A 12,354-nucleotide genomic window follows, 5' to 3' on the forward strand; every position below is an offset into this window, starting at 1 on the left:
CCCTGGGATGTCACCATGGAATGGCTGTGACTGCCTCTGACCACAGGGCTCTTTACCATCCCCAGAAAGCCCTGGGAGGTCTCCATGGAGCCCCTGTCTCTGCCTGTGGCATTCCAGCTCTGGAACAGCCTGGAGACTCTTGGAAAGTCCCCATGGAACCTCTCTGAGGGCCTGTGACAAATTCGATCACAAGCAGGCAACCGTCACCAGGACCCTGTTGCTATGGTCAGTTTCCATGGCAACCACAACCAGCCTCCTGTTGCTATGGTCAGTTTCCATGGCAACCATCACGAGCCTCCTGTTGCTATGGTCAGTTTCCATGGCAGCTCCATGGTAACCCATGCCAGGGGTGGTTGCCATGGACACCAGCTCAGGCCTGCAGCCAGAGCCCATTGCCATGGCAATCACTGGCAGCCCCATCCCCAGGCTCATGGGATCCCAGAACCACAGAATTGGCTGAGCTGGGAGGGACCCATCAGCATCCTCCAGTCCAACTGCTGGCCCTGCACAGGACACCCCAACAATGCCAGCCTGGGCCTGGCAGTGCTGTCCAAACGCTGCTGCAGCTCAGAGAGCCCTGGAGCTGAGACCCTTCCCTGGGGAGCCTGGGCAGGGCCCCAGCAGCCTCTGAGTAAAAACCTTTTCCTGACATCCAACCTGAGCCTGCCCCGACTCAGCTGCAGCCGTTCCCTCCACTCCTGTCCCTGGGCACCAGAGGGAAGAGGTTCCCACAGCCCCAGCCAGGAACCCGCTCCCAAGGCTGTTGCCATGGCCACCAGGGCTGGGACCAGCTGGGATGCTCGATTTCCACGGGCTGGGGTTCAGGAATGGGATTCCCCAATTTCCTGCTCCTGCTAAAAGCACGTTGCCCTTGCTGCTCTCCTGCCTCCCATGGAAAGCACAAAAGGCAAAGATTCTGGGCTGGGATAAGAACAATTTATTGGGAACAGCAACGAGATAAGGAACAAATGGGACATTAACAATATTGATAACAGAAGGGATAAATAAAACTGTTTACAGGAAAAACTACAAAACAACTTCCTGGCTCTTTCCAACAACATATATCCCCTTCCTGGAAATTTCAGCCTTCTCCTCAGGGAAAGAGAAAGTCCCTTTCCTGCCCCTGGCAATGACCTGAGGTGAGAGTGAATGTAATTACAGGGCCATGGAAAGACCCTCATGTTCTTCAGGTCTACACCATGTCATTGACAGGGTAAGGTATTGGGGCAGTTGTCTTCCCAGCATGGATCATAGGGAACATGGATCACCCGCGCTCTTCCCAACGTTAGACCTCCATTGGGGATGAAGCTGGAGCAGTTCACAAAGCTCCTCCTGCAGCTGGAGCACTCGCAGGGCTTCCCTTAGTGGTGCCTCCGTTGGTGTTTTCTCATGTTAGAGCTATCGGTGAAGCTCTTCCCACACTGGGGACACTCGTAGGGCCTCTCCCCGGTGTGGATGCGTTGGTGGGTGATGAGGTGGGAGTTTTGCTTGAAGCCCTTCCCACACTCAGGGCAGCGGAAGGGCCTCTCATCCGTGTGAATCCGCTCATGCAGGAGGAGATTGGAGCTGGTCCGAAACCTCTTCTGACACTGGGGACACTCGTAGGGCCTCTCCCCAGTATGGATGCGTTGGTGCCTGATGAGTTCTGACCTGTAGCTGAAGCCCTTCCCACACTCCCCACACTCGTAGGGCCATTCCCCCTTGTGGATGCGTTGGTGGCTGATCAGGGTGCTGCTCTGCCTGAAGCTCTTCCCACACTCCAAGCACTTGTGGGGCTTCTCCCCATCATGAAGCTGCTCATGGACCACCAGCTCTGAGCTCTGGCTGAAGCTCTGTCCACCTTCCTGGCTAAACGAGGGTCTTTCCTCCTCAGAGCACCCCGGACTGGGTTTGCAGCCTCTCTTTCTATGGAATCTGTGGGGATTTTCCTCCCCGTTGGATTCCTGTGCCCTGGAGTGACTCATCATGGCCTCTTCCTTGACGTTCTGCTGTGGGGATTTGTCCTCCCTGGTCCCAATCCTCAGCTTATTGTGTGGGGGAGGAAAGACTAGGAGAGGTCGGGATTTGCCTCCGTGCCAGAGGGAAGGGGAACGAGATCCCCCCAGTGCATCTCCGGTAGGATGGTGTTGGCAGCAGGGTTGTTCTGCAGCCAGGGGCCCTGCTGAGCTGGGAGATGGAGGAGGAGAGAGGGGGAAAGGGGCACTGACTTCCTCCTCACCTGCCCGGGTGTCCTGGGATCCTTCCTGTTCCTCACAGCCTCCTTTTCCATCTGGCAAAGGTTTGGAAATGGGAAATCCTCTTTTGGGCCAATAACAAGGGATGACCACATTGAGTTTTGTACAGGTTTGAAGGAAAACCTGGGAAAGGGTCTAAACCAAAATTGCAATTCTAAACCAAAGTGAAGATCAAGGCAATGATACAGAAACACTGCCTTAAACTGACAGAGTCAGGATATAACCTGACACCCTGTTGGTCAGGGTGGTGGCTGCAGTTCTATTAAATTGTGGCTGCAGTCCTGTGGGAGAGGTGAACGTGGTTCTGTCAGAGCAGTGATCCTGCAGAAAGGTCTTGTCTTCCTCTGAATGTCCAGTGGAGGTTATGGAGCTCTTGTTCTCTGGGAATCCAGTAGGCAAGCTGCTCCTGGTTGGAGCAAGGCTCAGCTTATATCCAGGTAGGAATGTTTAGATCCTCCCCCTGGGCGGAGCATCCCACAATGGGATGATGGAATTTTATCAGTCCTGCAGTGACACTCAATGGCCCATTTGCAGAAGATATCTCCCCTGGAGAGTGTTATCAGGGCTGAGTCAGGGAAGAGATAAAGAACCCTGCCCCACCTGTTTATAGCAGTTGATGAAGATGGGGATTGAAAACATGCATTTGGTTACATCTTGCATGGCAACCTGAAACAGTGGGGTAATCCCTTCTCAGGGGGTGAACACCACCCCCCTTACCCAAACTGGCTCAGGTGTAAAACCCCCACACACAGAGGACAATATCACACTTGCCCTGCTCCAGGGGAGGTCCCTTGTCACTCGTCTTTTCTCTTTCTTTCCATCACCATACCTCACATTTACTGTTCAATAAAATCCATTTTGCATATGGTATCGTTAGCACCTTAATTGGGGCAGAGGAATCTCTCTAACAATTTGCATAACCAGACTGTGACATTATTTTTGCACAGTGTGTTTAGGTGCTGTTCTCTGACCCCAAGTGCCTTTGACAACAGCATGGCTCATTCCACTGACTAGGTTGTGGTTCTTTCTGCAAGAACTCTTGGAAACTTGGACACCATCCCTCCTTCCTCCTGGGGAGCTTATGGAGCTTATAGAAATTTTATTTCTTTATGGGAGAAATGATGAGGAAAAGGGCTTTTATGGGTGGCCAGTATAAAGAAAATAATTTGTTGTGTTTCTTTATAAAATTGTTAAAATCACTGGAGGAAAGGGAGCAAATGTTACCAGCGAGACTGACAAGGTTCATTCACCCCACGGTGAGGAACAAAAGGCGGCTAAAAGTCCCACAAGAAGCCCAGCTCAAGTAGATAAATTTCCGAATAACTCCTGAATTCCCAGGCTTGGGGGCTTTACCAAATGTGACAATCATTTTTCTCTTTATCCCTGTCATCTTTGTGACTGCTACACAGAGCTTTCCATTCCTTTTAATAATCTGTATTGGGCCAAATTTCCACTTTCCTGTTATTGGAACTGGCCAGCGGCTGAGCTGGAGCTGTGCAGGAAGCAATGAATATTGGAATTGCCACATCACTGCTTGGAATGTTGGTTTATTCATATTTGGGATTTGTTTGCACTTTCATCCCAAGTTACTTGTGGGAAGAGCAAATATTCTTCAAAGTGATTTTGCAGAGTCAAGTTTGATTTCTATCAAGTTTATTTTGTCCAGTGCACAGAGGATGCTTAAGGGGTCCCTGTGCCTCTCACACTGGGGGATGCTTGGGAGGGGTTTGGGGGGAGTTTTCCTGTCCCTGTCACGCCAGGCCGTTCCCCAGGGGTGTCCCTGTCCCTGTCACCCCAGCCCATTCCCCAGGGGGTCTCCATCATTCTCACCCCAGGAAATGCCTGGGGGGGTTCCCTCCCTCTCACCCCTGTGCCAGGGGGTGCTCGGGGCAGTCTCTGTCCCTCTCAGCCCAGGGGATGCTCGGGGGTCTCTGTCCCCTCACCCTGGGGGATGCTCGGGGGGTCTCCATCCCTCTGGCCTCAGGCAATGCCTGTGCAGGGCTGGGGACCAGGGGCTCTGTGTCCCTCTCACCGCTGAGGCTGCTCGGGGCTGGGGGGGCTCTCCCACCTTCTCACACCTGGGGAGGCCGGGGGGGTCTCTGTCCCTCTCAGCCCTGCTGTGACCCCACCCAAACATCATCGGGGTCAGAGGGACAGAGACACCCCCAAACCCCCAGAAGGGCTGAACCTAGGATTTGGTTTGGGGCTGAGGATTTAGGAAGGGGCTGGAATTGGGGATGGGGTTGGAGTTGGGGCTGAGATTGGATTTGGCCTGGGATTGGGGTTAAGGCTAGACATGGGATTAACTTTAGGGCTGGGGTTGGGATAGATGAGTTTGGGATTGGGATGAGAATAATACAGAACTGTGAGTGTGTTTAAACATGGAGTGAGATTGAGACCAGGATTGGGGTCAGGTTTGGGATTGAGCTCACCCAGAGCGGGACAGGGGGGATGTCACAGTGGGAAGGTTTGGGGAAAGTCCTGGTTTGGGAAAAAACAAAATGGGAATGCCTTGGGTTGGGGACTCCTCCCATCCACGTCCATTTCTAGAAGTCACCTGATGTCCAAAAATCAAGAGTGAATCAAAAAAAGCCACCAGGAGTTTCCCATTTCCAGTCTCATCCCTCTTGGGTTATGGTTGGTCCCCCATCTCCGGGCTGGTGGGGATCCCATGTGTCCTGGGGATCCCTCCTCTCCAGGGTCCTGCTTTTGGATTCTGGGAGGTTCTGGGCTCCCAAGGTCCCCCTCTCCAGCCTCCCCTCAATCCAGCCACTTGGGGTTCCCCCTTCTTTCCACCACCCTGTTCTGGTTTAGGGCAAATTTGGTTGAAAATCTCCAAAAGGAGTCTCCTCTAGAATGCCGATTCAGCAGCCCCACCCTCAGCCAGTTTCGGAAAATATTTCCTTAGAGAAAAGTTGAAAAATCCTGTTATTTTACAGGCAAAGCATTTACCAGCACAAAACCTGAACAATATTAAGCAATAAAACCTCTTGCTGCTCCAAAATAGATGACAAACTCTGAAAGTCCCTCCTTGGGTTGTAGCTCCGTGCACTCAGTGTCTTATCAGTGCCTTATCAGTCTCTTATCAGTCCATCCAGCGCTGGAAATGCCTCAGCCCAGGCCCGTCCCAGTGGGCTTCAGGGAGGAGCTGCCAGTGGTGTGCTGGTTGTTCAGTCCAGAGCAGGTTTAAACAGCTCCAAAGAAAAAGAAAAACCACAGTCCAGGGAATTTCTCTGCCTCAGCGAGCTAAAAACTAACTAAAAGCAAAGGAGAGCTCTGTCCTGCTGTGTGTCTATCCAGGAGCTGGAATGTAGAGGAGTGAGTGCAGTTTCTGAAAACAAACTGCGGCTTCTTCCTCCTCCTCTTCGCACCCAGAATCAGCCTTAAAGGTGCAGAACTCATTTCTGGGCTAAACAGACCGATGGGGGTACGGGCATCATGAAGTCACCCCAGGACACCCCTGTCAGGGTCAGGGGGTCCGGTCCCCGCCTCATCTCCGGGCTGCCGGGGGTCCCCCAGCTCCGGTATCACCCCTTCCCCTCTCCCCGTCCCGGGGGTCCCCTGTTCCACAGTCCCAGCTCTCACGGGGATCCCCAAAACCAATGTCCCGCCCCGTCGGTACCGGGCCATCCCCACGTGGACCCCCCGGGACCCTCCCGAGGGGCGATCGCGGCTCCTCTGCCCCCGAAAAAGCTCCTCTTGGGGAGCCCGGAGATATCCGGGGCTCGAGTCTGGGATCTGCCGGCTCCGAACACTCTCCAAAAAATCCTCCCGGAGACCCCTGGCTGGAGCCAGGGCGAGCTCGGCCTCCGCCCTCCCCTGCGGCTCGGGGCTGGGGGCGATGCTCCCGGGGCAGGGGGTGCTGCAGGCTCGGCGTGCGGGCGCTGCGAGCGCCGCGATTCTCCCGCTCCCGCTGCTGCTCCTCCTCTCCCTCCTCTTCCTCCCGCATTTCCTCCGCTCCCAGGCCGGACCCCCCTTTCCCACCGCTCTGCCCCGCGGCCCCGCAGCACCGGCTGCTGGGTGGGGGAGCCCCCGATCGGCCCCAGGGCTGGGCAGGGGGCTCGGGGACCCCCCCGGGGAGGATCCGTTCCCCCGGCCCGAGCCCCAAATTCCGCTCCGGGACCGCTGGGCTCTGCGGGCCCGCCTGGCAACCGGTGAGTCATCGGCGAGAAAAGCTCTGGTTGGCTGGAAATTGTTTACCACGTCTTCTGATTGGCTGGAATTGTGAAGGGCGCTGCGCCCTGCCGGTGTCCCTGGGAGCTGCGGAGTCCAGGCGGGAGCCTTTTCCTGTTTCTTTCTGTTCTCTGACACCTCTTCCCGATTTCTTTCTCTCCCTTTATCCTCCTCATGTCTTGTTCTGTTCAGTCCACGTTCAATAATCGTCGGTTGCATTCCCACGCTCTCATTCGCTCCTTCACTGGGGCAGAGGCGTCTCTCCCTCGCTGGGTCGTAATCCATGGAAGGGTCCCTTCCCATTCCAGTCCTTCCAGGACTCGCTTCTATTTCCTCCCTCCCTCTGCTTCCAGAGGGGAAGGTGCTGGAAAATGTCCATCAAAGCCACCTTTGCTGTGTGCTCTGTGCTGGATCTTCTCCCCTTGGGAGAGAAGCTCCTTGGGAGGCACGGCAGGAGCAGCACCCTGGGAGCCTCGGGAATGCCCCTCTGGGATCCACGGCAGACAGTGCCAGGGTCTGGAATTCCAGTTCTCAGCTATGAAAAGATGTTCCTGCCCTTGAGGGCAAAGCTGTCAAGAAGGAGCCAAAAGCCAAGTGGAGCAAGATCCTACAGTGGCATTTCACTGCCAGCCTTCCTAACTTCACCCATGGCTGCTGTAGCTCCTGTATTGGGAATTAAATCCAGGCACGGTCTTTGGTGTGAGCTGCCCTGGGTCAAGGGAGACCCTGAGAGAGAAACAGAGCAGGGGAAGAGAGGCAGGAGAGAAAGGAGGGCACAAACACAGTCAGCTGAGAAGGTGGCACTCTGAAAACAGACCAGAACTGACTGAAAAGCAATATAACAGAAAGGAATAATTTTGCATCTTTTAGTTACTATCAAAATACAATTTCTTCCCTTTCTCACAAACCTCTTGCCAGTGTCATTCAGCAGGGCTGTCAGAAAGTCCATCATTCTGGGTGGATGTTCCAGGCTGCAGCCACAAGGAAAGAGGGAATGGGGATTTTCCTGCTCCTGGGGAGTTTGACATCCTGAGCTAAGAAGAGGAGGAGGCACCAGAAGAAAAGGGCAGCCAGGCTTCACCCTTCCTCTGGAAAGAGGGGGGGAAATCTCTCGTACTGTCTGCAGCTGCTCCCACAGGGATGTGAGGGCTGATCCCAGAGCCCCAAGGGTCACAGTCAGGGCTGCCCTCAGGGAATGCTCGCCTGGTATGGAGGGGCAGTGTGGGAGCACCTGGATCTTGGGGTACCCAGCTGCCCCTCATGTTTGGAGGTGCCTGAGGAGGGCTGGGATGATGCCAGGGACATCCTGCAGTAACATCCCCTCTGTCCCGCTCTGGGTGAGCTCAGTCCCAAACCTGACCCTGACCCTGGTCTCGGTCTCACTCCATGTTTAGACACACTCACAGTTCTGTATTTAATCTCATCCCAGTGCCTGACTCGTCTAGCCCCAGACCCAATCCCAACCCCAGCCCTAAAACCAATCCCATGTCTCGCCTTAACCTCAATCCTAGCTCTAATCCAAATCTCAGCCCCAACTCCAATCCCAGCCCCAATTCCAGCCCCTTCCTAAATCCTCAGCCCCAAACCAATTCCCAGGTTCAGCCCTTCTGGGGGTTTGCGGGTGTCTCTGTCCCTCTGACCCCGATGATGTTTGGGTGGGGTCACAGCAGGGCTGAGAGGGACAGAGACTGCCCTGAGCACCCCCTGGCACAGGGGTGAGAGGGAGGGAGAACCCCCAGGCATTCCCTGGGTGAAAATGATGGAGACCCCCTGGGGAAAGGCCTGGGGTGACAGGGGCAGGGACACTCCCTGGGGAATGGCCTGATGTGAGAGGGACAGGGACACCCCTAGGAAATGCCTGGGGTGACAGGGACAACCCCTGGGGAATGGCCTGGGGTGACAGGGACAGGAAAACTCCCCCCAAACCCCTCCCAAGCATCCCCCAGTGTGAGAGGCACAGGGACCCCTTAAGCATCCTCTGTGCACTGGACAAAATAAACTTGATAGAAATCAAACTTGACTCTGCAAAATCACTTTGAAGAATATATGCTCTTCCCACAAGTAACTTGGGATGAAAGCGCAAACAAATCCCAAATATGAATAAACTGACAATTCAAGCAGTGATGTGGCAATTCCAATATTCATTGCTTCATGCACAGCTCCAGCTCAGCTGCTAACCAGTTCCAATAACAGGAAAGTGGAAATTTGGCCCAATACAGATTATTAAAAGGAATGGAAAGCTCTGTGTAGCAGTCACAAAGGTGACAGGGATAAAGAGAAAAATGGTTGTCACATTTGGTGAAGCCCCCAAGCTTGGGAATTCAGGAGTTATTCGGAAATTTATCTACTTGAGCTGGGCTTCTTGTGGGACTTTTAGCCGCCTTGTGTTCCTCACTGTGGGGTGAATGAACCTTGTCAGTCTCGCTGGTAACATTTGCTCCCTCTCCTCCAGTGATTTTAACAATTTTATAAGGAAACACAACAAATTATTTTCTTTACACTGGCCACCCATAAAAGCCATTTTCCTCATCATTTCTCCCATAAGTTCCCCAGGAGGAAGGAGCGACTGTGTCCAAGTTTCCAAGAGTTCTTCCAGAAAGAACCATAACCTCCTCAGTGGAAGGAACCATGCTGTTGTCAAAGGCACTTGGGGTCAGAGAACAGTGCCCTGAACTCACTGCGCCAAAATAATATGGCAATATGGTTAGGAAAATTGTCAGAGAGATGCCTCTGCCCCAGTTAAGGTGCTAACGCGACCAAATTCAAAATAGATTTTATTGAACAGTAAATCTGAGGTAGAGAGATGGAAAGAAAGAGAAAAGATGAGTGACAAGGGACAGAGACCTCCCCTGGAGCAGAGCAAGTGTGACATTGTCCCCTGTGTGTGTGCCCTTCCCAGGGTGGAGGTTTTACACCTGAGCCAGTTTGGGTAAGGGGGGTGGTGTTCACCCCCTGAGCAGGGATTACCCCACTGTTTCAGGTTGCAATGCAAGATGTAACCAAATGCAGGTTTTCAATCCCCATCTTCATCAACTGCTATAAACAGGTGGGGCAGGGTTCTTTATCTCTTCCATGACTCAGCCCTGATAACGCCCTCCAGGGGAGATATCTTCTGTGAATGGGCCATTGAGTGTCACTGCAGGACTGATAAAATTCCATCATCCCATTGTGGGATGCTCCGCCCAGGGGGAGGATCCAAGCATTCCTACCAGGATATAAGCTGAGCCTTGCTACAACCAGGAGCAGCTTGCCTACTGGATTCCCAGAGGACAAGAGCTCCATAACCACCACTGGACCTTCAGAGGAAGACCAGACCCTTCTACGGGATCACTGCTCTGACAGAATCACCTTCATCACTCCAACCGGACTGCAGCCACCGTTTAATGGGACTGCAGCCACCACCCTGACCAACAGGGTGTCAGGTTATTTCCTGACTCTGTCAGTTTAAGGCAGTGTTTCTGTATCATTGCCTTGACCTTAATTTTCTTATTAAATTGTAATTCTGACTTAGACTCTCCCCCAGGTTTGCCTTCAAACCAGAACAAAAGACAATGTGCGCACCCTTTGTTTTCTTCCCAGAACAGGATTTCCCATTCCCAAACCTTGACTGGATGGAGGAGGAGGCTGCGAGGAAGAGGAAGGAGCCCCGGGACACCCGGGCAGGTGAGGAGGAAGTCAGTTCCTATTTGCCCCTCTCTCATGCTCCATCTCCCAGCCCAGCACAGATCCCGGAACAAAAGACAATGTGCGCACCCGTTGTTTTCTTCCCAGAACAGGATTTCCAATTCCCAAACCTTGATTGGATGGAGGAGGAGGCTGCGAGGAAGAGGAAGGAACCTCAGGACACCCGGGCAGGTGAGGAGGAAGTCAGTGCCCCTTTCCCCCTCTCTCCTGATCCATCTCCCAGCCCAGCACAGACCCCAGCTGCAGGACAACCCTGCTGCCAAGACCGTCCTGCCGGGGATGCAATGGTGAGATCTCCTTCCCCTTCCTTTTGGAATGGAGGCAAATCCCATCTTCTCCTTCTCCTTCCTTCCCCAGACAAAAAGTTGATGATGGAGACCAGGGAGGAAAAATCTCCTTGGCAGAACCTCATGGAAGAGGCTGTTTTGATTGACTCCACAGTGCAGAATTCTAATGGGGAGGAAAATCCCCAGAGATCCTGCAGGAAGAGGGGCTCCAAACCCAGCCCAGGGTGCTCTGAGAAGGAAAGACTTACCCAGAGCCAGGAAGGTGGACAGAGCTTCAGCCAGTTCTTGGAGCTGATGGCCCAGGAGCAGCTTCATGATAAGGAGAAGCCCCACAAGTGCTTGGAGTGTGGGAAGAGCTTCAGACAGAGCAGCACCCTGATCAGCCACCAGATGACCCACACTGGGAAATGGCCCTACAAATGTGGGGAATGTGGGAAGGGCTTCAGCTGCAGCTCCCACCTCGTCACCCACCAACGCATCCACACTGGGGAGAGGCCCTACGAATGTGGGGAATGTGGGAAGGGCTTCAGCTGCAGCTCCGCCCTCGTCACCCACCGACGCATCCACACTGGGGAGAGGCCCTACCAGTGCCCCACGTGTGGGAAGAGGTGTCATTCCAGCTCAAATCTCCGTCTGCATGAGCGGATTCACACAGATGAGAGGCCCTTCCCCTGCCCTGACTGTGGGAAAAGCTTCAAGCAAAAGTCCCACCTCATCACCCACCGGCGCATCCACACTGGGGAGAGGCCCTACGAGTGTCCCCAGTGTGGGAAGAGCTTCACCACCAGCTCTGCCTTGACCAGACACCAATGGAGGCGCCACTAAGGGAAGCCCTGCAAATGCCACAAACGCAGGAACAGCTTCATCCCAGCACCACTCCAGCTCCATCCCCCATTGGAGGGCCCACATTTGGAACAGCCCTGGTGATCCATTTTCCCTGTGATCCATCTGGGAAGACACCTGTCCCTTTTCCTGCCCTTGCCAAAGACATGATGTGGGATGGAAGAACATGAGGGTCTGGCCATGGGCGTGTCATTAAATTTACTCCCACCTCAGGTCATTGCCAGGGGCAGGAAAGGGACTCTGTATCTCTCCCTCTGAGGAGAAGGGTGTCCTTTCCAGGCAGGGGAAATGCATGGCCAAGAAGAGACTGTTGTTGATATATTAGTTTTCCCTGTAAATAGTTGTTCTTATCCCCTTTTGTTATCAATATTATTTCTGTTTGTTCCTTATCTCATTGCTGTTCCCAATAAATTTTTCTTATCCCAGCCTGGGATCTTTGCCTTTTGTGCTTTCCATGGGAGGCGAGAGGGCAGTGAGGGCAGTGCAGTTTTAGCGGGGGCAGGAATATGGGGAATCCCATTCCTGAAACCCAGCCTGTGGAAACCGAGCATCCCAGCTGGTCCCAGCCCTGGTGGCCATGGCAACAGCCTTGGGAACGGGTCCCTGGCTGGGGCTGTGGGAACCTCTGCCCTCTGGTGCCCAGGGACAGGAGTGGAGGGAACGGCTGCAGCTGAGTCGGGGCAGGCTCAGGTTGGATGTCAGGAAAAGGTTTTTGCCCAGAGGCTGCTGGGGCCCTGCCCAGGCTCCCCAGGGAAGGGTCCCAGCTCCAGGGCTCTCTGAGCTGCAGCAGCGTTTGGACAGCGCTGCCAGGCCCAGGCTGGCATTGTTGGGGTGTCCTGTGCAGGGCCAGCAGTTGGACTGGAGGATCCTGATGGGTCCCTCCCAGCTCAGCCAATTCTGTGGTTCTGGGATCCCATGAGCCTGGGGATGGGGCTGCCAATGGTTGCCATGGCAACGGGATCTGGCTTCAGGCCTGAGCTGGTTTCCCTGGCAACCACCCCTGGCATGGGGTCTCCATGGAGCTGCTGAGGGACTGAGCATAGTAACAGGGGGGGGATGGTTGCTATGGGAAGCAACCATAGCAACAGTGGGCTGCTGATGGCTGCCATGGAAACTGACCATAGCAACAGGGT

At 54.1% G+C, this 12,354-nt stretch overlaps 1 pseudogene; it reads left to right on the top strand.

The window, feature by feature from the left end:
* The window catches only part of LOC135460719 (zinc finger protein ZFP2-like), a 56,569-nt pseudogene extending 45,264 nt beyond the window's left edge, over nt 1-11,305 (top strand).
* Nucleotides 11,306-12,354: the final 1,049 nt, after the last annotated feature.

The sequence above is a fragment of the Zonotrichia leucophrys genome, unplaced genomic scaffold (genome assembly GCF_028769735.1).
Source record: "Zonotrichia leucophrys gambelii isolate GWCS_2022_RI unplaced genomic scaffold, RI_Zleu_2.0 Scaffold_95_171211, whole genome shotgun sequence".
Classification (NCBI taxonomy): Eukaryota; Metazoa; Chordata; class Aves; order Passeriformes; family Passerellidae; genus Zonotrichia; species Zonotrichia leucophrys.